The following is a 25,582-nucleotide window of genomic DNA, read 5'->3' as shown; positions in this document are numbered from 1 at the left end:
CCCACATATGTAGATACCAATAAACAACACACACACATACACACACATAGACACACACACACACACATTGCCTTTTATTAGTATAGATTGATCCGTGTGGTGATTCAACTCCAGAGCTCCAACTGAAGTGAGTGGTTTATGTTAATGTTCTCCTTACTCTTTACGGTCTCCATAAATATACTCCAGTAAACATCCCTTACCTGTAAAACACGGATGGGAAGGCTGTTTCCCATCGATGGTCTCACATTTGGTGCAGACGTCCAAGCACAAGAACCATTGAACAACCGTCGACCTTGGCAGGAGTTGCTCTGTGAGCCCTTGAGCACATCTTATGATCTCACCATCCCACAGCAGTTCCACTGGGTTTCAGTGACCTGCAGTATTAAGACAAGTCGGCATCACACATTGCGAGTACGAGCTGAGAGTTGTGATCTACCCGTTTTAATCGCCGAGGAAGAGCTTAAATGTTTAGTGTAATTATTTAATAGGCCTGTAAAGGCCACGAAGTACAAATCACTTTTTAACATTGCCGTGCAGCATGAACGTACACACCAACGTATTAACGAGGTGATTGATCACCTTTACAGGTGTGCCTCAAAGTTATGCGAAATCCCAACAATTAACACTGTGTCTGAATCGTCGTGAGAATCCTTTAAAGCGTTTCATGTGATGAGCATTTCATGCATGGCGTCTTATAGGGCATTCTATGGGTGCATTGTGTGGAACCTTATGGGGAATTCTATGGGTGCATTGTGTGGAACCTTATGGGGCATTCTATGGGTGCATTGTGTGGAACCTTATAGGTCATTCTATGGGTGCATTGTGTGGAACCTTATAGGGCATTCTATGGGTGCATTGTGTGGAACCTTATAGGTCATTCTATGGGTGCATTGTGTGGAACCTTATAGGGCATTCTATGGGTGCATTTTGTGGAACCTTATAGGGCATTCTATGGGTGCATTTTGTGGAACCTTATAGGGCATTCTATGGGTGCATTGTGTGGAACCTTATCAGGAATTCTATGGGTGCATTGTGTGGAATCTTATAGGACATTTTATGGGTATATTATTGTGTGGAACCTTATAGGTCATTCTCTGGGTGCATTGTGTGGAACCTTATAGGGCATTCTATGGGTGCATTGTGTGGAACCTTATCAGGAATTCTATGGGTGCATTGTGTGGAACCTTATCGGGCATTCTATGGGTGCATTGTGTGGAACCTTTTTGGGCATTCTATGGGTGCATTGTGTGGAACCTTATCAGGAATTCTATGGGTGCATTGTGTGGAATCTTATAGGACATTTTATGGGTGTATTATTGTGTGGAACCTTATAGGTCATTCTATGGGTGCATTGTGTGGAACCTTATAGGGCATTCTATGGGTGCATTGTGTGGAACCTTATCAGGAATTCTATGGGTGCATTGTGTGGAACCTTATCGGGCATTCTATGGGTGCATTGTGTGGAACCATTTAGGGCATTCTATGGGTGCATTGTGTGGAACCTTATCAGGAATTATATGGGTGCATTGTGTGGAACCTTATCAGGAATTATATGGGTGCATTGTGTGGAACCTTATAGGTCATTCTATGGGTGCATTGTGTGGAACCTTATAGGGCATTCTATTTGTGCATTGTGTGGAACCTTATCAGGAATTCTATGGGTGCATTGGTGTATTATTGTGTGGAACCTTATAGGGCATTTTATGGGTGCATTGTGTGGAACCTTATCAGGAATTCTATGGGTGCATTGTGTGGAACCTTATCAGGAATTATATGGGTGCATTGTGTGGAACCTTATGAGGCATTCTATGGGTGCGTTGCGTGGAATCTTACAAGGCACTCCGCAGGTGCATTGCATGGAAGCTTATGTAGCATTTTGTGGATTCATTGCATGATCTTTCTTTCTCTCCTCTATGAATACAGCAAAACAATCTGTAAACAGGCTGGAGTGACATGTCTGTGCTTAACATTGAATTTCAGTAACGTTTCAACCCCCTCAAGGGTCAATACCCAAGTGCCTTGGAATGAAATTTTATGGGCTTTTTAGCAAGTTTACTGAGGTAACTTTCTGGATAGATTCCAACCTGCAGGGAGGTTCACTTTGATAAAGCTACTACTGTAATCTCCCACGATGTGTCCATCACAGTCATAAAGCTGCAAAAGAGCATAGTTGGCAACAACCTCACCTCTCGTGTCGAATTCTGAGTTAGATCACAGCCACAGTCAGATCTTACTTTCATAACTACCGTTCTGGTGCTGTGACAACATTGTGCTCTGCAATGTAACTACCGTCTCAATTGTGGGACATTAATCCGATTGATGGATCGGCCATCACGATCGCTTTGAAAAGGGCAAGACTGGTCGTTACAAGCACCACAAATCCAAAGGCATTATCTGATGTGTCGCGATTGCTTTAAAAACCCGAGCAACACGACTACTACTACAACTACTTCGACTACTACTACTACTACTACTACTACTACTACAGTATACTAATTATTTCGTGATCCTACTCTCCCCACATTTTCTGCGAGTCAGCGGGATAAACATTTGGTCGAAATATTTCATGAACCGGGTGGCCAAGCCTGACGTTCTACTGAAGGTGATAGGAAGGAATTTGCAATTTGTTCAAGGTGCTGGCGATAGCTCACCTACTCTTCATGACAGACATCTGGGGTTTCTTTAACGTTCACCATATAATTAATGCCAACAGGTGGGATGCCCATTTTAACATCCCTCCAAGGAACTGCACAGACATCGATGCCTCACCCTCCCTGTGAAACAAGGCTAGACATATATATATATATATATATATATATATATATATATATATATATATATATATATATATATATATATATATATATATATATATGTACATACTGTAAAACTATAACTCAAATTCCATGGACTATATCACCCATTGTATCCTAATTCACATCTTGTGATGGAAAATCCCAAAGTTACCTTACATATTATATACCCTAGAAAGTGAACCACAAAGGATTTCTTAGGTGTGGTGTTGGAGGTAATGAGAGGAGGGGGCTCAAGGTGAGGGTAGAATTTCTGTGCCAAAGGCACAGTCGTTCTGTTGGGGGTACTGACAACCTCTGTGGACAAGTCGGCACAGGCAGTATCATCTCTTTAAAGTGGTCCGAGACTAGGTTTTGATCCCACAGTCATTGTAGGTTGATTTATAACTCACCAAAAACCAGCACACATAACCTGTGACAGCTAAAGTTCATGTAGACCTATTTGAAGGGGTCCATAGATTGATGTGATTCCAGAAAGGGTGAATTTCTCCACTTCGGGAGCAGGGTGTCATGCAGTTCGTATGAAGGTTTCCCACTTGTATAGCACTCTATAAACGGCATGTTTATACATTCTTTATCTGTGACATCATCCTGTTGGTGATTTTTCTGAAATGACACCATGCGGGCCTTGTTTCTGAAGTCTGAGAATGACGAGATCTGGCTGAAGAGGGACGTGGTTCAGCATTCCCATCGATCATTTGCCAATCTGTACCCTGGAGCGCACACACGGAGAGTGGAAGAAACGCTCCCGCGTGCCATAAAACCAGTTCCATGGAGCTGCTATTAGCGAGACCTTGAGATAAAGTCACTCGGACCTTTACTGTTTCAATCAGCGCATTGGTGCCAAAGAGCACATGAAGCTGCCGAAGCAAATGATGAATCCTGCTTTTCACGATCTTCGGGACTTCACAGCGACTGCCCTGGACAATCGCCAGACCTATCCAACATAATTGATCTGAGGTACACATCAGGTTTGGTGACTTCTGGTGTCTATGTCATTACATCCCTTTAAACAAGCTTCTGGAGAATTGTGGAATGGAGATTTGGATGTTTGGCTCCACTTCCACTGAAATCAAATCCATTTGGCACATTCAGGAGTCCACTTCCTGAGCTTCAATTGCACTGAAACAATCCAGTGGTCTCCTCCTGAAAGTGTCAATGAAAATGTGGTTATAAAACATGAGGACTATGCACAATGGGCAACTTGTTCTCTCCGCAGCGATTACAATCATCGGCAATGTGGACGCCGGTGTTGATGTTATTGTGTACGAGCATCTTTTGTGCAATCTTGGAGAATTGAGCATGAGGGTTTGTGCAATCTTGGAGAATTCAGGACTTACAATCCTAAACTTTGGCACATTCACCCTCACATGTAACAGCACTAAGGTTTTGCACGAGAGGCAGGTGTTGCCTGGCACTATTGCACAAGCAGAAGGAGCTTATGGGTGGGGTAAAATTACCGGGCCTGCCAAAGGAGACACTTACTGCTAAATTGGCCCCACACTGCTAATAATCCGACAGTTGATTTGGGGCTCAGCGTGTGCCGTGTCACTGCATAAACAGCACTACAGAAAGTCGATTCTCTACTGGACTGAATACTATTTATGGTGATAAAAATGGATAAAATTTTCAAACTAACTCCACCATGGTGAACTCACTGAGCCAGTGTATGTTTGGACATCCAATGGAATCATTCGTGCAGGTTTTCAGGACACAGCGGCCTGAGGTTCAGCATGTTTGGCCTCTTTATGCTCTGAAATGATGGTGGAACTGGAATGTCAGATCCAAAGCAATGAACCACTCAAAAGCTCATCATTTAGAATTGGACCCAGAGCGAGATATATACCGAACAAGCTGATTGAACATGAAATGGTCACGATTTCTGAGCTTCCACGCCTCGCCAAAGCAACGATGTTTCATGGAAAACTACCTGCATTCGCCGAAGTTGGTGTTTCATTCGAAACTTTCCTCTTTTCATAAATCTTGTTTTACATACCTTCACGGTTTCAAACTAGGTACACATAACCTGCTGTTTGGAGTGACCACTACAAGGAATTAAAGTTCTAAGCCTTTGATTCACCTTGACTCCTTTGCCCAATCTTCTTACATCTGTGAAACCTCCTTCCTAAATCTGTCCTCTCATCTTCAACCCTCTGGTTTTATGAGTCGGTAGCCCATCATCACCGACTTTCCTCTCCCGTTCCTATACCCATGAACTTTTAGACTCTCACTCATTTGCTATACACAAGGTGTTTCAAAAGAAACAGTGCAGTAAAACCTAAACACCTCTTGTGCAAAAAGATGTCTTTCAGAGTAAAGTATTTATTGTCAGCTGGTTACTATCTTACTTCAGCGAGTCAATGATACCTGCAAGTAAACAAGCATATATTTTAATTTTCAGATTAACAAACAGATGAAACATAAGTATTTCGTTCAGTACACTGTTACTTTTGAAACACCCTGCACTTTTTTTGCATACAAAGTCAAGGTTTGTGGAAGAGCTAGAACACTGAATGGATCAGGATGCAACCGAACAAAAGGAATCGTACAAAGAGGGGGATGCATCAACAGCAGAGTTGAGGGACAAAATATAGGGAGACTCAGATAAACAATGGAAGTGCAGAGGAAAGAGGGGTAAGGGAGAATGCATGGGATGGACAAGATGGCTACAGAAGCAAACTCTCAGGGAGTAAAAACTGGAAATTTGGAAGGAGATTGGTTTGGAAGTTGGGGTATTAACGGGGGTACCAAATATTATGGTTTTGGATTGGGGATGATCTGAAATGGTGGTGAACAGCTGCCTTGAAGACCTGGAGGGAAGAAGGAGATTGAAGAGAATGTGGAAGTTTGTTCCACAGGCAGAAAAAAAAGAGGAACGAACGAGTGGAGGTGAGCAGTGATTCTGAATTTAGGTAGTTTCACCAGAAGGGGGCTTATTGTGGACCATGTGAGTACTGCAGAAACCTGGGGAGGGGGGGGTAGGGGGGACAAAGCACAGAAAGAGCAGAGGATGAAATATCAGAAAGGAGGCAGTAGAAGACAAAGAGACCACTGACCTGTCTTCGATGGCGAAGTGATAGGCCCGTTGACTCAGCTGCAGTGCGAAAAATTCCAATGATCTTGAAGGTCTTGGTTTCCATGGCGTCAAGCTGAGCAAGATGTGAGGCAGGGGAGCAGTCCTCCATAAAGCTATGGATGAAGGCCTCATACCTAGATACAAGTCCACTTTATTTACCTCCCTGCATCTACAAAAACACAGCAAACTTTAGAAATTCTCTCACTGCCTCAAATGCCTCCTTGACCTCTCTACTCAAGCTAAACAGTGCGTTTCCTTTTCATTCTTCCTCACTCTTCCATGGTTTGTTCACCTTCCACCCTGTGTTGTACAGTCTTCTCTACGAGCCTATAGTTCATAAACCTGCAAAGCAACAAAACGTATTTTTAGTGTTCTCTCTTTCAATGAACCAACAATATGTTTTTGATCAAAGCATAGTGTTAACTCGAAACCAATCGAATCCAGCCTTTGTTTGCCCAGTATTCCACAAGCCGAGTTAATTCCCGAGTTGAACATCTTCATGAGACGAGAATAACAAATACTAATGTGCAAAATATATTTGCTTTCGGAAGACGGCCACGGGTTTGTAATCCATGAGAGTCCTGTCCAAATTTACAAATATTTTTTCATTTTCACCTGTCTAAGCATGATCCGTAAGCTGTACAGGTCATGGAGTGTGCTCAACGTACACCTGAGTGTGTGGCTGAAGTCCTTTTTGAGGCTCAAGGGGTCGATGGATGCATTCAAATCACAGAGTACGTATTCTTTCTACCAACGTAGTTGCATAGAATTGCTACAGGCTGTGGTGCAATTCCAAAAGCCGACTTAGTTGAAGACGGTTGTTCCACCTTCTTAATTCATAATTATCCCAGTGGAGTCACATGGCTGGAGAACCTCCCCTGCAGTCGCAGACGATGCCGCAGTGTATTTATAAGCACCGTGTTTCTATAAGACAGGTATTTAGTGTCTTTCCGTCTGTTTACAGAAGATGTCACTATCAAAACACACGACCAGTAAATCACCCAGCTGGCCAAAGTGATTGAAGTAGGTAAAAGTGCACAGCTATGCTGCATTCCGTAAGCTAATTCTATGGCATACATCCATGTCTATCATTTGCATGATGTAGTCTGCTTCAAAATCAGGTCATCATGCATGCACGGATGCTCATGAAAATCAAGATACATTGTAGGTATATAAAGTCTCAAAAAGTGGGGCTCATGTAATGGGGCAATGAAGAATAATCACTGCATTTTGAGAAGTTTCAGGCATGTTATGCTTCAGCAGGTTGAGGTGTGTGGAACGAATGCTGGGAATTACTTTAGCACATTCATCAAATCAAAGGACTCCTGCACAGAAAGGAATTACAATGGAACTGGCTCTTTGCTTTTCCGCATTGCTTTTCCTCTTCACTTTTCTCTTCATTATACCTTCTCAGTATATTATTCCTCACTTCTAATTTTCCATCTCACTCCTCCCTCTTTCACCGACTCTTTATTGCGGACCAAGACTTTTGCAGCTCATGCTGCAGAATGGCTTCTCCTTCCATAAAATCGCTTCCTTCTCTCACCCCTCAACTGGACACCTCACTTTTCAAACTCACTCATAATGGCACAGAGTAATTCTCACTTTCAGGAGGACTCCTTACATTCATCCTCGTTTTGTGTCATACCTCATCCTGACTCCTCACCTCTCAGCCCACTCCGCACGTCTTCGACTTACTTCCCATCTTTTATCCCAATTCACTCGCCAACATCTTGATCAGCACTCAGGCTACTCCACAACCCTCTGAGGTACCACTTTTAACAATCCCCGCTCTGCATGTGAAAAGTCCCAGATGGTGCTTATTGCCTTTCGTCCTGCCTTTACAGCTTTGACAGCGAAATTACCCGCTCTGACACCAATGGGCGAGGGAGGGAGAAATCTGTGCTGTTAAGCTGAAAATTATTCGTGCCTGTTTCAAAACCCTCTTTCCATCTCTTTGTCCTGGTTGTTCAGGACAGCTTACTTATATTTTAGGATTTATTATTCCACGTGACCAAATGGTGTGATGTTGAGCCGTTGACTTTATTGTTTCGTATTTTCGTTCATGAAAACTTAAAATTGAAATCGTTGCTCAAATGAACGGTTGTATGTTTGAAAGATTCTTTACCTCGTACTGTATAATTATTGGATGGTGGAATAGGGATGCCATACCTGAGTGGTCTTACTGTGAGGTATGACTGGACCATGCGTACGTAGCCTATAGAGTGAACCCAGAACATGGCCTGATTCGATTCTTTGCAAGAAATACCTTCAGCTGTGAATTTGGAGTAAAAGCACGTTGCGAGTCAAAGAAACGATGTTCAAGAAAAACCTCATAATCATCAATCATTGGTAATTATTTTAGAAGTGTTCAAGGAGCGCTTGGTCAGTTTAACAGCGCCCTCTGCTGCTCACTGTTATGTCACTGATCTCGTTCGACACTGCCGTCCCAAAAGGGGTACGTGTGTGTGTGTGTGTGTGTGTGTGTGTGTGTGTGTGTGTGTGTGTGTGTGTGTGTGTGTGTGTGTGTGTGTGTGTGTGTGTGTGTGTGTGTGTGTGTGTGTGTGTGTGTGTGTGTGTGTAATATATTTGGTACATTTAAATTATCTATACAGAAATATACATGGATCTGTAAGTTTGTATTTATAAAGGGCTTTCAGTGGAGATCCCAGGAGGAGTGGAGGATGTGAATAAACAACTAGGTAAGCTGAGCAATGATAAAGTTCCAGGATGATAAATTACCAGATAATAAGCATTGAAGAGTATTGAGAGAGGTGGCATGATGATAGCCAATATATTTAACAGCTCATCGGATAGGTACTACAGCATTGTAGAGTAGCAAATGTTACATCGTTATTTAAGAAAGGATCCAGAAGAAAAATTGGGGAACTATAGTGCCAATAGCAAGTCTACACCCCCTTTCAAAATTTTCACCTTTTGTTGCCTTCTAGCTTGGAAGCAAATTGCATTAAATTCGACTTTTTCCACTTTTATTTACACATCATAACCCACAACTTCCAAGTGACAAACAAATAATACAAATTTCAAAAAATCGATTAAAAATACAAAACTAGAATATCTCGGTTTGCATTTTTACTTATATATTTAGGATTTATTATTCCACGTGACCAAATGCTGTGATGTTGAGCCGTTGACTTTCTACTTTCGTATTTTCGTTCATGAAAACTTTAAAATGCCATATGTTATTATGAGAGTGGATGACATATGTTATTATAAGGGATCATATAAGGTATAATCCCTTATAATAACAATTGTAAACAAGAAAAAGAGCAATCGGAGATTGCAGACCCTTGCCAGGACTTCTTTTGAGTGGTGTATTTTTTATAGGTTTTAGGGTAAATCCAATATGGCTGCCAAAGCATGTGACCTATGATATCATGTGTGTGAACCTTTTGCTCCTCACAGAGAGGTGGTCAATGGTCATAGATGTAAAGTTTTGCCTCGATCTGTTCAGCCACACCTCAGAGAAGAAGATTTTTGAAGGTTTTTTATTTTTAATTTTTCAACAATATGGCTGCCGAATCACGTGACTGATGACGTAATGATTTTTTTTTTCTGTGGACCATTTTATCCCGAGATGACCCTCAAAATTTTTCATACTGATCAGATGTGGCGTTCTACATTTGCAATTATGATGTCATAACGAGGGCACCTATGATGTCATTAAAACACACTCATTTCCCAGGAAGAGTAATTGCTATTTGCCTAGTTTCTTTTTTTTTTCCTTAATGCGGTTTCAGAGATACAGAGGTCCAAAGTTTTTCCGTTTTTCCAACATGGCGACCACACCACGTGACCCATGATGTCAGAATTATCATTAAAACATTCTACATGAGTAGTCGCACCAATGGTGAAAAATCTGTCTCAATCTGACAAGCGGTTGCAGAGGAAAACATGAAAGTTCTGTGCAAACAAACAAAGAGACAGACAGACAAGCAAACGAACAAATATTGGCTGTGAGTGGGAGGACATTAATAGTGGGGTACCTTAGGGATTAGTCCGAGGACCATTATGATCCATCATATACACCAATGATATGTGGATAGTGGGGTTAATAGTCGGCTTTCCAAATTTGCAAATGACAATAATCCTGGAAGTAAGATAGATAGCAGAAAGGGGAGGGGGAGGGTGGGTGATCAGTTTCAAGAAAGCCTAGATACTTTCATAGATCAAGCAAAGGATGGGCAGACGCAGTTTAACATAAGGAAATGTAAGATGCTAGGAATGGTTAAGAATAATGAAAGTGTTGACGACATAATGCAAGGCGCAGGAGCATGGAATACAAAAGAAGGATCTGGGGGTGGTAATAGATCATGGTGGAAAGCAGATAGCACAGTGCCAGGAAGCTATATGTAAAGCCAATAGAGTTTTAAGTTGTATTTGTAAAGGGATTAATTATAAATCAGAAGGAGCTGATACTCTAGGTCCTCTGCCTTTTCGGTGGTATGAGAAATAGATCAACGCAATATGAAAGATAAATGTTCAACGGTTTTTGAAATATCACTTTCACAAGCTGAGTTAACAAGATGGTTGCCATGGCAATATATTTCAGCCAATCACTGCCGTGATCTAATCAGGTTGAGATAATGTCATGAGGAAGGGATATCTGCAAAATGAAAGCTAAATGGTCAATAGTTTTTGAAAAAAATAAATAATAAAAATAATCGCATACACAATGGTACATGGACGGATGATCGGTCGGTCGGACGGACAGAGCTCAATTTAATGCCCCCCATGTCGACCTTTTTTGAGGGGCAGGGGACAAAATGAGGTAGTGTAAACACTGTACAGGAATTTAGTGAGACCTCATCTGGCATATTGTGTTCAGTTTTGTCACCACATCCGATGCCACATCTGCGGGAGGCGTAGAGATCGAGAGTTGTACAACCACATTGATTCAGCTATGATGTGCGGCTGAAGAAGACAAGACTTTATCCATTAGAAAGGAGACGATGAGAGGATATGATGGAGATGTTTAATACAATAAAGTGTAAAGGCAGAATAAGTGCAGAAGTGTTTACAGCTGAATATACAGTGACAGGACCAGGGGCCATAGCTTGAGAGTAAAGAAGAGTTGAGTTAGGATGATATTAAGGCAATGATCTTTCACTCAGAGTAGTTATTGCATGGAATGGTCTCCCTGTAAGTGTGGCAGCAGAAAAAGTGGATCGGTTTAAATTGGAATTAGATAGTTACCTAGAATCAATGCATATAGAGGGGTACATGGTTTTTGTCAGAAATGCAAAAGCAATATTGGTCTGATGGCCTCCTCTTGTGCAAAAGTTCGTTGTATTTCCTTGTATCCTTTGTGTGTACGAACCCGAACCCTCACCTCCTCAATGAGTCCAACGTCTTTAAGATCACCGAGTAAGGAATCTCAAGATTTAGAAGGTACTCTTGTTTGCTCTTTCATCACAGGCAGGTTCGTGATCTTTCCTTTTTCTGCAAACTTCCTTGTAATATATAATTTTGTCTATCTGTCATATGTCTAACCCTGACCATTCACGTATCAACCTCATAAAATCTCAACCCCATGCTCTTTGCACATCTCCACTTGTTTGTCCTGTTCTTTGACTTGTAGAATCATCTTCTGTTTAAACTTCAAATTTTATTCATGTGCTTTTCATAAGAAATGCTTATGGTTGCTGTCAACCAACACCTATGGTGAGCCCCACAGAGGTCTTCCATTTTTGTATTCCCAATTGGTTCGAGTGAGTGGTGCGATATTATATGTAAATGCCTTGTTCACTCATTTTCTTCCCACCAACTGTATGTGGGTATTTGAAATTTTTCCCGCATTTTTTGTGACATTTGTCCATGAGCCCTGGTCGTTGCACACAGATAAATCAACAAACAGATCAACCCTTGTAACATTCACAATTAGTGAGATCCGTCTTGCAGAAAGTGGAGTTTTTCAGCAAACAAGAAGTTTTGGGGAGTTGGGACATCTGAGTGCATGCTTTCTGAACCATCTACTTCTAAAATTTTCAAGGTTTTTAGGATTCGAGGTAAATAAGATAAATATATAATTGAGAAAAAGGAAGGGAAAGTATGAGGATCGGAAGAACGGGGACAGTAGGTTGGATGAGGACGGGGGAAGAGCAAATGGAAAGGAGATTAGGGGCAGGGGAGGTGGAAAAAAAATCCAAAAATTCTGGCACTTTGCAAACCTAATATGTAAATTACCACTTCAAGGCTTCATTATTGAAGTATAGAGCATGTGTTTTGTATTGACTATCCACTGCTTAGTATGACGGCCTTTGTTTAGGGTACATCTTAATAATTAAATGTGTTTATTTCATTGAGGTTATGTAGAGAATTCAGATTCTAAGTATTTTCATGCCCAAAGCAACTACCAAAGTAATTCTGCAATCTGGTGAACAAGGACAAACCTTTCTTTGCAATAAAGTACATATGTGCGATTGAGGCACAGCCTTGGACCATTGTTATGGGTGTATAAAGTGGACCATCACATGATATTATGTACAGCTTGGAGGGAAAACTTCGTGTTTGTATTTGTATGACATCAGGAAATGTTTCTTTAACGTGGGCCAAGTTATCAGCAAGTCGAAGGGCAAGTGGTGAGCAACCCCCACGACAGGATTCCCGTGGGAAAACGTCAACAAGCAAGTGCACAGAGGACCACAGATTCCAAAACCCAGACATTATTTATCAAAGAGATCAGCGATAGACTCTGTGACTGCTTTGTGAAACATGCACCAGTTTCTTGGTCGTTTCTGAACTTAGTCTTCTCCTAAATAGGATCTCTGTACATGGTGAACAGCACAGCAGTTCTCCCTACATCATTAGACTCCCTTACTGGTGGAAGATTGAGAGGCTAAGAGAATCAGCCTTTGTGGTATGATTTTGCATGGGTTGGGATAATGCTTGCCACTTGGTGTACGGAAGGATCAAGTGAAGGACTTGTTCAAGCGGACAGCGTTTTGTTTTTACCGTTCAGCACATCTTATATAATTATGGTATTTGCTATCACTTCTGACATCTGCACCTGCATCGAGGAACCCAACACTCACTCATGGATTACACTGAACAACAAATTTCAAAATTTTTTTTTTACTGGAGATGTGTAAAGTGATTAAGACTAATTGGGTACGCTGATTTCAAAAATCATAACCGTTTTGCTGTATCACGTCAGGATTTTCAGGAACAGAAATATTCCCATTGCCTAGAAGTCAGGATTTCAATGAAATTTACATATGTCTTTAACATGTCTATTTCGTACAATTGTTGTTAACTTGTGTTATATTTCTTTCTTTCAGATAAAGATGAGTAGGCGTTCCTGTACCAATCATCCTGACAACTTCTGTTATGTCTGTGGTCGGTATACCAAAAAAGATCAACAGCGAAGTATATCTATCTACAGCAGTGAAAATGAAGGCCGCCTACTTTCACTACTTCGGGTGTAAGGTGGGGGACCAAGAACAGAGCTGGGCACCACACATCTGCTGCACAAGCTGTCACACAACCTTGACTCAGTGGTTGGTGGGCAAGCGCGCGAGCATGCCATTTGCGGTGCCCATGATATGGCGTGAGCCGCAGAATCATCATGATGATTGTTATTTCTGCTGCACAAGCATCGCCGGCTTCAACAAGAAGAATAAAGGTCACATCAAGTACGCTGACTGCGTCTCTGCTCGTAAACCTGTGCCTCATGATGACGAGAACCCCGTTCCAACACCTCCAGCTGATCAGAACATAGCTGTAAGCAGTGGTGAAGAGGATAGTGATGATGAACCTTTTGAACCCGACACTCAAGAATCACACCTTCTGAACCAGGGAGACTTAAATGATCTTGTAAGAGATCTCTCGCTGTCAAAGGCGAAGGCAGAGCTGCTTGGATCAAGGCTGCAGCAGTGGAATCTACTTGAACCTAACACCAAGATATCCTTGTTCAGAGCACGTCACAGAGACATGGCTGAGTTCTTTGAGATGGAAGACACGATGACATTCTGCAGTGACATCAACGGTCTGTTGAAAGAACTTGGGTGTGATCACGATCCTGCAGACTGGCGCCTCTTCATCGACTCGGGGAAGAACAGCTTGAAGGCTGTTTTGCTCCACAATGGCAACGAGAAACCATCAGTCCCACTGGCTCACGCGTTCGGCATGACAGAGACCTATGAGACTATGCGGCAGCTGCTTGATTCCATCAAGTACAATGACTTCAACTGGCACATCTGCGGAGACTTGAAAGTGGTGGCGCTGTTGTTAGGGCTGCAGTCAGGCTACACGAAATACATGTGCTTCCTTTGTCTCTGGGATAGCAGAGACGACAAGAATCACTGGACGAAGAAAGATTGGGAAGAGCGAAAAGAGCATGTACCTGGTCGACACAACGTGAAGCATGTCGCCCTTGTCGACCCAGCCAAGGTTTTCCTTCCACCACTCCACATAAAGCTCGGCTTGATGAAAAGTTTTGTACGGGCAATGGATCTGAATGGGCGTGGGTTTTTATATATACCACTGTGTTTGACAGTTGGCTGCAATCGATTCAAAGAGAACTCTTGACTGGGAAGTCTGTTGGCCATCTTGTCAGCCCACTTCCTCAAGACCTCAAAAAAAACCTCAAGGAAAAGTTTGGCAACACCTTGTCGGAGGCCAAGATCAAGGCTGGTGTCTTTGTTGGACCGCAAATCCGACAGATTATGAAGGACGAAACTTTTCCGACAACTCTAAACCCCAAAGAGCTGGCAGCCTGGAGGAGCTTCAAAGCTGTGACGGACAACTTCTTGGGGAACGAGCGCGCGGACAACTATGAAGAAATAGTGCAGCAGCTGCTGGAGTCCTTCAGGAAACTTGGCTCCAGGATGTCCCTGAAAATCCATTTCCTACACCAGCACCTGAACTTCTTCCCTGACAACTTGGGAGCAGTCTCGGACGAGCACGGCGAGCGATTCCACCAAGAGATTTCACTCATGGAGACGCGTTACCAAGGGCGGCACAACCCGAACATGATGGGCGATTTCTGCTGGTTCCTGCATCGTGAAACTGACACAGAGCAGCACAAACGCAAAGCCAAATGCCTAAAGCATTTTTAATTACATTCTAGTGGAGTTTTTCTGTAATTTCTATAATTTTGAAGCATTCATGATGAAATAAATGAATAAATGAATTTTTGTAAATTTCATTGAAATCCTGACTTCTAGGCAATGGGAATATTTCTGTTACTGAAAATCCTGACGTGATACAGCAAAACGGTTATGATTTTTGAAATCAGCGTACCCAAATTAGTCTAAATCACTTTACACATCTCCAGTAAAAAATTTTTGTTGTTCAGTGTTATCAGTGTTAAAAACCTGTTCCGTTATAAATCCCCTCGCGTTGATTTGTTTCATGAGCTTTGCATGAGAATGCGTTTGAGAATGGGGTTCAAATCCAGGAGTCGGAAATTAAGTGTTTGGCAATAAGGTTCGCATACGGAGTTGGAAAATGAACATTTGGGAATTAGGTTTGAAGGATAATGAAGGTTTACGGATGAGGAACAATACAATGGGGAAGGTTCTACCGGTAATCAGCGACCCAGTAATGGCAGACCGTTCAGATGCCGCATTTTCTCCTCAAACCAACCGATCTAACAACTCGATATTATCGTCCAACATCATAACCTTTCTCTGCCTTTTGGCACAACTATCTTTGTCCATTGCTTTACATTTGGGCTCCTTAAAAACGGTGCACGAGAAACACCACATGCTCATAATGGAAGGTAATCGTTCATGCACAGGATGCAAAAGATGACTCATCTCAGCAAAAAAAACCACGATTGGCAAAAATTAAATCCCACGATAACGGAATCGGAACACAATTGGATTCCCATGATTGGTAGAATCCCACGATAGTAGAACCCATACTATTGAAGGATTTTCTTTTACTTGCAAAATCCATAAAACAAATTTGACCTTAAAAATAATTGGTGATTGAATTCAATGACCAAATATGCAAATCCTCTTCAGATTTCCAGTCCATTGGATGAAAATTGACGATTTTAGAAATTTTCACCTAAGTTGTTGACCTCAAAAATAATTGGCAGTTAAATTCAGTGAGCTGAGATGCAAACCACATTCAAATTTGAAATCAATCGGATGAAAATTGACAGTTTTAGAAATTTTGCCGATGTTTACGTCAAAAGTAATTGGTGGTTGAAGCCACTGATCTGATGTGCAAATACTCTGCAAATTTAACTCAATCATATGAAAATTCATGATTTTAGAAATTTGACAAAGTTGTTGACCTTCTGACCTTATAATCAATAGACTTCTTGCTTATGACCAACACCACCATTTTGTGAAGTTTCATGGAGATTGGTTTAAAAATGTGACCTCTCGGTGATTGACAAACAAACAGACAGACAGATAGACAAAACAAGAAGATGTCGTCGTGCAAAGCACGATACTTGCAAAATCCATAAAACAAATTTGACCTCAAAAATAATTGGTGGTAGAATTCAATGACCAAATATGCAACTCCTCTTCAGATTTCAAGTGAATCGATAAAAATTGACAATTTTAGAAATTCGGACTATGTCGACCTTTTGGTCTATATTGACCTCAAAAATAATTGGTGGTTGAATTCAGTTACCTAAAATATAAGTCCTCTTCAAATTTCAAATCAATCGGATGAAAATTGAGGATTTTAGAAATATCACTTTAGTTGTTGACCTTGAGCCGATATGGATCTTAACAATAATTGGTGGTTGAATTCAGTGACCTGAAATATATATCCTCTTCAAATTTCAAGTCAATCAGATGAAAATTGAAGATTTTAGAAATCTCACCTAAGTTGTTGACCTTTTGACCTCAAAAACAATAGGTTTTCTTCCTTATGATAAACTCTACCATGTGGTGAAGTTTTGTGAAGATTGGTTTAAAATTGTGACCTGTAGGTGACAGACAGACAGACCAAGCCGGTAGGTGGCGATGGGTCGCCGAGCATCCAAAGTATAAGATATACAGCAAAATGGATGTCATATAGCGAATAGGGAATCACCTTAAGATTATGCATATCAAATCTAATCCAGTTCCATCTTCTGATAACTACTCTGTATCCATTTGAATGAAAAGTACCGAAATGCGGTTTGAAATCGGAAATCCCCAAAGTTTGAGGGGGTGCTGTGGGTGAACAAAGATCTAAATTGAAAAATCCGGCTCGATCGTTTGTGCACAATGTATTCCAGACGATTAGTGTGAATTTTCATGACCATCCGACCATAACCGAGGAGGAGTAGCATAACCGAGGAGACAGTCTCGGACGAGCACGGCGAGCGATTCCACCAAGAGATTTCACTCATGGAGACGCGTTACCAAGGGCGGCACAACCCGAACATGATGGGCAATTTCTGCTGGTTCCTGCATCGTGAAACTGACACAGAGCAGCACAAACGCAAAGCCAAATGCCTAAAGCATTTTTAATTACATTCTAGTGGAGTTTTTCTGTAATTTCTATAATTTTGAAGCATTCATGATGAAATAAATGAATAAATGAATTTTTGTAAATTTCATTGAAATCCTGACTTCTAGGCAATGGGAATATTTCTGTTACTGAAAATCCTGACGTGATACAGCAAAACGGTTATGATTTTTGAAATCAGCGTACCCAAATTAGTCTAAATCACTTTACACATCTCCAGTAAAAAATTTTTGTTGTTCAGTGGAATTATTGCTTCGGCTGTACACTTTAGCATCAATTTCCTGGGTGGTTTGGATTGGCAGGTGAGTTTATATGCTCTCCTTATTGAATGCTAACTTTCATGCACACCATCGACTACAGGCAATACTTTTGATATCTGGTGATTGGTATTCAGTCTGTAACTCAGTGAAAGGTTCATCTGACTGAGCTTGTCTTGCCTATTGTCTGCCTTTTGACCATAGTTCGTCAAGGCATCACAATTATATTTAGCCATGAAGATGTGTATGGAAGTGCCGATGCCCTGCATGTTCTCTCTTGTTGGACAAAGGCAATAACTGTCTCAGTGCTGTGGTCTTTTCAGAAACACAATGTGACTGATGAAGGAATTTATCATCATGCTTTCAGCTGAAAACATTTTCTTAAATTCACCATCCTTATGACAATGTGGAGTCATCTTCAAAAAGGAAGAGAAGGTTTTCCAGAGCATCAGAGAAGTCATTAATACAAATGAGAAATGCTACAGCACAAAATATTGCCTTGGGGAACTCCATTCTCCATTGGGAGGGTATGAGAGGGCTACATTTATGGCAACACATTGTTTGCGTTGAGTAGAGGAAGTCAGAAATCCAGGAATAAAGGTGGCCATTTATGCCAGAAGCAGAGCTTGGCAAGCATCGCAGGATACCAGACTGTGCCGAATGCATGAGATATATCCAAGGAGATGATCTGAACCTCTTGTTTGAAGTTAGGGCCTTCGACGATTGGTAAGAGTAGTAGCTGTATGTCCATAGTTCAGTGACTGAGATGGCCAGAGATCAGACTTTGAAAACGGGAATGATTTGATTTGACATCAGACACAATGATGGATTTCCTGACTTGCCTTGTAATTGGAAGCAAGCTCACTGGCCGAGAGTAGATGAGGTCTGTTTTTGCAGCCTTTTGTGGATGGGAGTGTGTCCATGCAAGGGGAAGCGACCAGAGGGTAAGAACAGACCGAATACAGCAGAAAGAGGAGCAAGAACAGCAGAGCAGGATTTGAGAACATGGGTACTGATGCCATCTGGGCCTGTCACTGACGTAGGGTCAAGGCCAGACAGAACTTTCTCTACCTTATATGACGAGAAGGATACAGAGTCCAGTAGACAGTGGGTATGACGGAATAATGTGGGGCCAGAATGGGATGGGTTGGATGGATAAGATTTAGAGGCGAGTTTCGACGTTCTGCTTTATCTCAGGCAGAGTCTGCAATACTGGCATCTGAGATGAGGGCAGGATTGGAGGGAGCGTACACCAGTGATGGACTTGACAAGGCACCAGCATGACTTGGAAAAAGGAGATTGGTTCGGGAGTTCGGCTCAAGATTTGCAAGATGATGTTTTCTGCCTTGCCTCAGGATGAACACGTTACACTTACCAGAGTTGGGTTAGCCTTGATTAAAAACAAAACCTGTCAAAGGGCGGAGGAGCTCCTTGTGAGCCAACGGCCATCCATATCCCGTGCCCAACTGTGACTGCGGACATCCGCCTGCAGTTGGGTGACTTTTTATTAGAAGGTTGGTGGCAGGATTTGCACTCCGTCAACGTAAAACCCTTCATTCTGCAAAACATATGAAAAGCAAAAATAAATCTGAAAAACCACTCCGTGGGAATACCTCCTGTGCAGCTGCCATCCGGATGATGGGATTGGGGCAAGGCCTTCGGGACCCCCACTCTTTCATGAAAGGCGGAAAACCACGCGATAACCTTACCGCGTCAGATTGCGGTAGTGCGTGCCGGGGTGGTGTTGAGGGGTCATTCACCAGAAGGTGGTCTCCTTGGGTTAACCTTGAACCAGAATACCAATAAGTTCCTTGACTTTGCAAGAAGTCATGGAATTAAGGTGGATGGTTCATGGTTTCAGCACCCACAGGCTCGTCGCTGGACTTGGTATTCCAATGCAGGTGGTGTGGCAAAGGACATTGACCAATGACCATGTGCTCGTTGATGGTCGCTGGAGGACGATCCAGAACTGCAGGGGCCACCGGAGTGCTCAGTTCCTCAATACTGACTGCAGGCTTGTTGTAACAGCTCTGAAGTTGCAGCTTATATCCAGGAGAATGGTACCATCCCAGCCTAGGCTAGATGTTGGCAAGATCAAGGATCAGAGGGTAGCTGAGGAGTTTGCGAACAGGTTGCATGGAAATTTGGAGGGTCTGGGTGCTTTGGAGGACCCTGAAGAGTTGTGGAGTGCCTTCAAGACCACCGTCCCTGATGTTGCAGGTAGATGTCTTGGAACTCCCAGGAGGGTGAAGAAGAATTTTGTCTCTCAAGGGACACTGGATACCATTGACCAGAGTAGCAGGGCCAGGCTGAATGGCAGAAATAAGCTGTTCAGGGAGCGGAAGAGTAAAACTGTACATGCGCTAAGAGTTAACAAGGAGGCTTATGTGCGAGAAATCTGTGAGGGAGTAGAGCATCACCTGTGGTCAAGTGATTCTCGTCCTGCTTCCATGGGAATTCGTGCATTGCGTTCCTTCAAGCCCATCCCTCAGTGAACTGAAGATGGAGCGGAGGGTGGTGGGCTCTTGACAGAGGAGTCCGAAGTGAAGGCCTGCTGAGTCGGTTACTTTGAGCAGCTGCACCAGGCTGATCCACCAGTTGTCGAGTTGGATGTCAGGGGTGTTACTATCCCTATTGCTGACCCTCAAATCAACTGTGATCTACCTTCGCTTGTGGAAACACAGGCTGCAGTGAACTGGTTGAAATGGGGTAAAGCTCCTGGGATCTGTGGCATCCATGCTGAACTTCTCAAGGCTGGTGAAAATGCCGTACTCATGTCATTGCATGCAGTTCTGTGCTCTGCCTGGAACACAGGCATCATCCCAACTGATTGGAAGAGGGGCCTTGTTGTCCCTCTCTGGAAAGGGAAGGGTGATCGCCAGGACTACAACAACTACCGAGGAATGACGCTGCTCTCAGTGCCGGGCAAGATCTTTGCTCGGATAATTCTTGATCGGGTCGGCCACCATCTGCTTGAGCAACGGCATCCAGAGAAGTCAGGCTTTACACCAAAGAGGTCAATGATTGACCGTATCCGTGTTCTTCAGGTCCTCACCAAACGCAGGTGAGAGTTTCTGCAGGGGCTGCTTACAGCCTATGTTGACCTCTGGAAAGCATTTGATTCAGTAAATGCTCCCATATCTGACCTGTTAGCCTCATTCACAACATCCAATGGGAGATTATAATCAGTCGTGCAATTCTCATTATTTTGCATAATATTAGCTACAGTTTTGGTGTCAGGATATTTCAGAGAACGTATCCTCCTCCTTGAAGGGTCAATTTTAAATTCATTCACTCGCCCCACGATATACCCTCATCCTGGTGCCCAACAGGCAAGGCAGCACAGTAATGAGCATATCATTCTTCAGAGGGAATAATATCCTGCTATTCTTCGCTTGTGGACATTGAATAATTACTCCTCAACTTCTGTGAAGGCCGAAATCATTCCCAACTTCTTCGAGGGTCACCTGGAAAGCATTTTTGGTCCAAGTATTTTTGATTATCTCCAACCCGCTGGCCAGTCCTGACATTCGACTGAAGGCGAGTCGTGCAGGAATTCGTAATTTGCTCGGGTGGCAGCGATAACTTGCCTACTCTTCGTGGGAGATAGCTTGGGATCTTTAACGTCCACCAACTTATGCTGGCAGATGCGATGCCCAGTTTACATCCATCCAAAGGACAAAAGAGACAATGATGCCTCGCCCTGCTTGCAAAACAAAGGATAGCAGTTTATCACTGGGTCTGGATTTGATCAGGATCAGGACACAACAGGACAAAAAGGTACGGTTGAGAGAGGGGGGAAACACCAACAGCAGAGTTCAAGGCCAAGATACAGGCAGATTAGCCTGGTGTTGGCTTAATGGTTAGGGTGGTGGGCTTGGGATACTAGGATCCTAAGTTCAAATTCCACTTGGCTGGTGAATTAATACCAGGTGGAGTTGACTCTGCCTGTCATCCTTCCGAGGTCGTCAAAAATGAGTGCCAGCATGCTGATGTACTGTGGCGGAGTGGCGACCCATCCAGGATGGTGTCCAATAGCCAAGGAGACTGCTGAGGCAGCACCAACGCTCTGCACAGAGAATGGTCCCAATGGATGGATGAATAGAGGCAGTTTGGACAAACAATTGGTGTGGGGAGTTATTGGGGCAGGAGAGGATGCATAGGAAGGACAAGATGGATACAGAAGGAACCTCTGAGAAGCAGGAGAGAAAACTGGAAATTTGGAAGGAGACTAGGCCATTGTGTGTTTGGAAGGAGAGTAGACATTCATAGAGAGTAGGCCATTGTGTGCGAGCTGAATTCTCACCCTGCTTGAGGACTTTCTCACTCATGGAATGGTTCATGACACATGATGAGTGCCATAACAGCAGTTCTAAATTGGCAAAAAATATCCACAACCAGCTGAGTATCCCTTCATAGCTCTCGAAACTGCGAGATTCATTGAACGCACCACTTTCAGTCATCCTATCAACATTGAGCCTGGTGTCTGTACATGTGGTGTGGTTCAATGAATCCCGTTTCACACTGTGTTTGAGGTAAATGTACGAGTTTACGTACGATGGAAAACATGAACAATTTGTCCATTAAAACATCATGTCAACAGTTCAGGCCGCTGGAGTAGGAGTGTAACATTCAACTGCCATACTTCAGAACACATCTCATCTCAAGTCCAGATGGCGTTTCGAACAAATGTTGTTATGGCAAACAGGTACTCACTTTCACGCAGATTATTTATCCTGATATAATCAGACCCAAAGAGATTGAGAAACCTTGGGATTTTTAAAGGTCACATGCCTGCATTACAGACTCCCCGCGTTTGTTGGCTTCTCCTTCCTTCCAGTTCTACAAGAGTCCTGCCCATGATCACCTCATGCTTTCTCCCATACTCATCCCTGCTCTCTTCGACTGGTGCTACCCACTCAACACTCACGGACAAATATCCCCAGATATCAACACACATAATTTGTTCATATGCTGCATTGTCATGAACAGGTCATGACATTACGTAATTCAGGTCAGAGAGGGTCCAACTCCAAATCACTGCGACGGAGGATTTTGTAACTTTTTCTTTTGTCTGATCACCTTTATTGTATTGATCTTATGTCATTTAACACAAAGCTTTGTGGACCGGTCTAAATCTCATTGAAAAATCGACTCGAAAGGAAATATTTATCCCACATTGCTGTTTCAGCGACACGTGATTTCTTGCAATCATCAAATATTTAGGGCACAAAAAGGCTGCGAGTATCCCAGCACATCGATTCTCATGTTTTATTTACCGTGGATGCTTGAAAGTGCCCCCAGCACACAAGGAGAGCCAGTGCCATTAGCGAAATGGACCATTCCCATTGGCCACAGCTGCACCCACTGATGGATTTTATGGAGAATTGATTTATCTCTACTCAATGGTAAATTATTTTCTTCCAGCATTCCACGTCTGCTATGGATGTAACTGCTGATCTTCATTTCATGCTTGAAAACTTGGAAAATGGGGCACACAAGTCTGCTGGATATGCAGCACCTGACTGCTGATTGCCTAATTATTGGGGATGCGACTATGCTGCTTAGGCAAACGCTGATCGATCAGGGTAGGCACAAATGATTGGAATCATGAAAGGAGGCCAACAATGGGCTTCTCTTTTCGAAAGGTGCTGGAGGATATTTTGCGTCCATCTGCAGATGCTAGCAGAATAGACAGCCGGCTTCATCAACATCTAAAAAATGGATCAACACGTCTTATTTACATGGAGGCCTATTCATAAACCTATCCATGTAGAAATGTCAAGTTTTTCTACGTCCACCGATTTTCAGAATGTGAACCTTGGCCGAGTCCAGGGTCCATGCTCATTGTGAAAGGGTCGTCTCAATCGCTTTGTGGCCAGCCAAGAAAAATACTGACAACATTATTGATTGACGACTTTTTCTACACTTATTTTTCATTGTTGGCCTTGGCCCACTGATCCACAGGCTAGTTGTGGCTCAGTCATTGTTGTTAGTCTACTAGTCCACCAGCTGGTTGGTGGAGGCAAAGGACACCCTGTTAAGTTAGTGCAGTGGATGTGTTGGTGGTGAAATTATCAAACCTCCTGCTGATGAAACTGGTGTCAAAATTATTACTCAAAAACTGAAACGTCATCGTTTGACAGTGGGAATTTTGTTCACTGGGCCATTCCAGGGCTTTATTTTTATTCTTCTTTCCAGGAGCGAGGTTCATCAGTTCTTGTAAGAGCAAGGTAGAGCTGGCCGTAGGACAAACATCAAGGGAATGAATGAACAAGAAAAGAGGAGAGGGATGAAGGGAAGAAATACTGAAACTAGCAAATAAGGTTAATGGGGGTAATAGAGTTCATGGGTCAGAATTGGGGGGTGACAAGAGATGGCAGTGCAATGCTTGCTTGAAGTGCAGGAGGAAAGAGCAAGACAGAATAGTCTCTGGAAGATCCTTCCATTGGATGGAAGAATTGTGAGTAGTAATATGGTTGAGGTGTGCAGTCAGCCTGAATTTTGGAAGTTTAGCCAGGAGGGGTTACTGGAAGAACACGTGCATCCTGGAGTAGCTGGGGAGGGTCGGAGAACTGAGAGAGCAATGTTGGAAAATAGATGGTAAAAAAACAGACAGACCACTGACCTGCATGTGATGTGACAGAAACAGACATTGTGCTTCAGCCACATCACGGGAAATTCCATTACTTTTGAGGGCTTTACATTTCACAGAATCCAGGAGAGACAGCTAGATACGATACTGTGGCATCAACCCATAGCAGAGAGCAGTAGTCCGTTGAGATATGGGCAAAGGCCTTGGAGACTGAGTCGTTCTGCTTTTCCAAGGAAAGACTTGGATCAATGGAGGATTTCCAGTCTGCGGCTGGTTTTGGATGCTAGCTTTGCGATGCCAGCAGTCAAGGAAAAGTCATGACTGATGGTAAGGCCTAGAAGTTCAAAAGACTGAACGTCTTCCAGTGGATGACCAGTTCGGTTACACAATCTTAACAATGAATGTAGATCAGTGTGTGTGAACTTCACAGACCTGCTGTGCACAAAAAAATTCTTCTCGATACTTTGAAGAACTCTATCATCTTTGAAGACAGTGCAGTCTCCTATCAATGATCAATGTGAATGGTCCTCGGAATAGGAGGTTTTGCTTCACCCACCACATTGACCAGATTTTAAGACCATGTGTACACCACCTGTTCTTGATCACAATCAAGAAAAGACCTCAAATGCCAAATTCTGGCTGTGGCCGAGTTGGAGAAGTCAAGGTCACGTGATGATAAATCACATCACCATCATCGTGGTAATTTGCTGTTGGATGTGGTTCCCTGTACTGACACGGGCCAATGGTGTTTAAGTTGTGAAATTAAAGTGCGAAACCAGTGTTTGGTGTTGGCTCACCGTTGAAACCAATAATGAGGAAGCACCTCTCCAGGACTCGACCATACCACTTTGGGGTTAAAGTGATGCTGCTGTTACTGCGACAGAACTGCTCTCTCAGGACCCACTCCTCGTATCCTGATGGAACCGAGAGACCATGGTGACTGGTGCCTTCCATACTGCTCTTGACATGGAATGCACCAGGTTTGCATTTGCTATCCCAACAGCTGGGCTTACAAACACTGGATAAGACCTCTGTCCATTAATTTAACATACATACAACCTTCACAAACCTGAATGTGTGTACAAAACAAACTATGGATACTCTGTTGTGGAGAAACTCAACATATGAACCTCAAGATCTTCACCAATTCGGGTTGAAGGACGTTTTCCTTTTTAAGCATTGCTTTAAATTATACCAGTGATAAATATCCTCCACCACTCCCCTCTCCCCCACCCTCCCAAACCCCTGCCTTACTTCCACCTCTGCCTCCCTCCTTTCAACCCGTCTGTTCAGCCCATTCATTCATCGGGATCCAGCGATTTCGCACCATGTAAAGCTCTCGCGAGCCATTCATAGAAAACTCGCTCAATTTGATCTTGCGTCTCCTCTTCTGAAC

The 25,582-nt window shown here is 42.9% G+C and overlaps 1 protein-coding gene and 1 long non-coding RNA gene across 7 annotated transcripts in view; one reads left to right on the top strand and one right to left on the bottom strand.

Annotated features, from left to right (window-relative positions):
- Positions 1-204: 204 nt before the first annotated feature.
- The window catches only part of LOC147030266 (uncharacterized), a 35,438-nt gene continuing 10,060 nt past the window's right edge, over positions 205-25,582 (bottom strand). For 2 of the 3 annotated variants that reach the window (XR_015056282.1, XR_015056284.1), the window contains exon 3: positions 5,632-6,231. This is a non-coding gene — a long non-coding RNA (uncharacterized LOC147030266). Of the gene's footprint in view, positions 375-5,631; positions 6,232-25,582 lie in introns of those variants that run through there. The other variant, XR_015056283.1, reaches the window with a different exon arrangement.
- Positions 25,501-25,582, top strand: part of CHN1 (chimerin 1) — a 65,565-nt gene continuing 65,483 nt past the window's right edge. For all 4 annotated transcript variants that reach the window (XM_085874159.1, XM_085874158.1, XM_085874161.1 and 1 more), the window contains exon 1: positions 25,501-25,582. This exon is cut by the window's right edge and continues 207 nt beyond it. The gene's annotated coding sequence lies outside the window, so the exon portion shown is untranslated.

The sequence above is a fragment of the Eptatretus burgeri genome, chromosome 3, assembly GCF_056783735.1.
Source record: "Eptatretus burgeri isolate ZD-2024b chromosome 3, Ebu_testis_v1, whole genome shotgun sequence".
Classification (NCBI taxonomy): domain Eukaryota; kingdom Metazoa; phylum Chordata; class Myxini; order Myxiniformes; family Myxinidae; genus Eptatretus; species Eptatretus burgeri.
The sequence above is the reverse complement of the archived record's forward strand: the minus strand, read 5'-3'. Positions and strand labels throughout refer to the sequence as shown.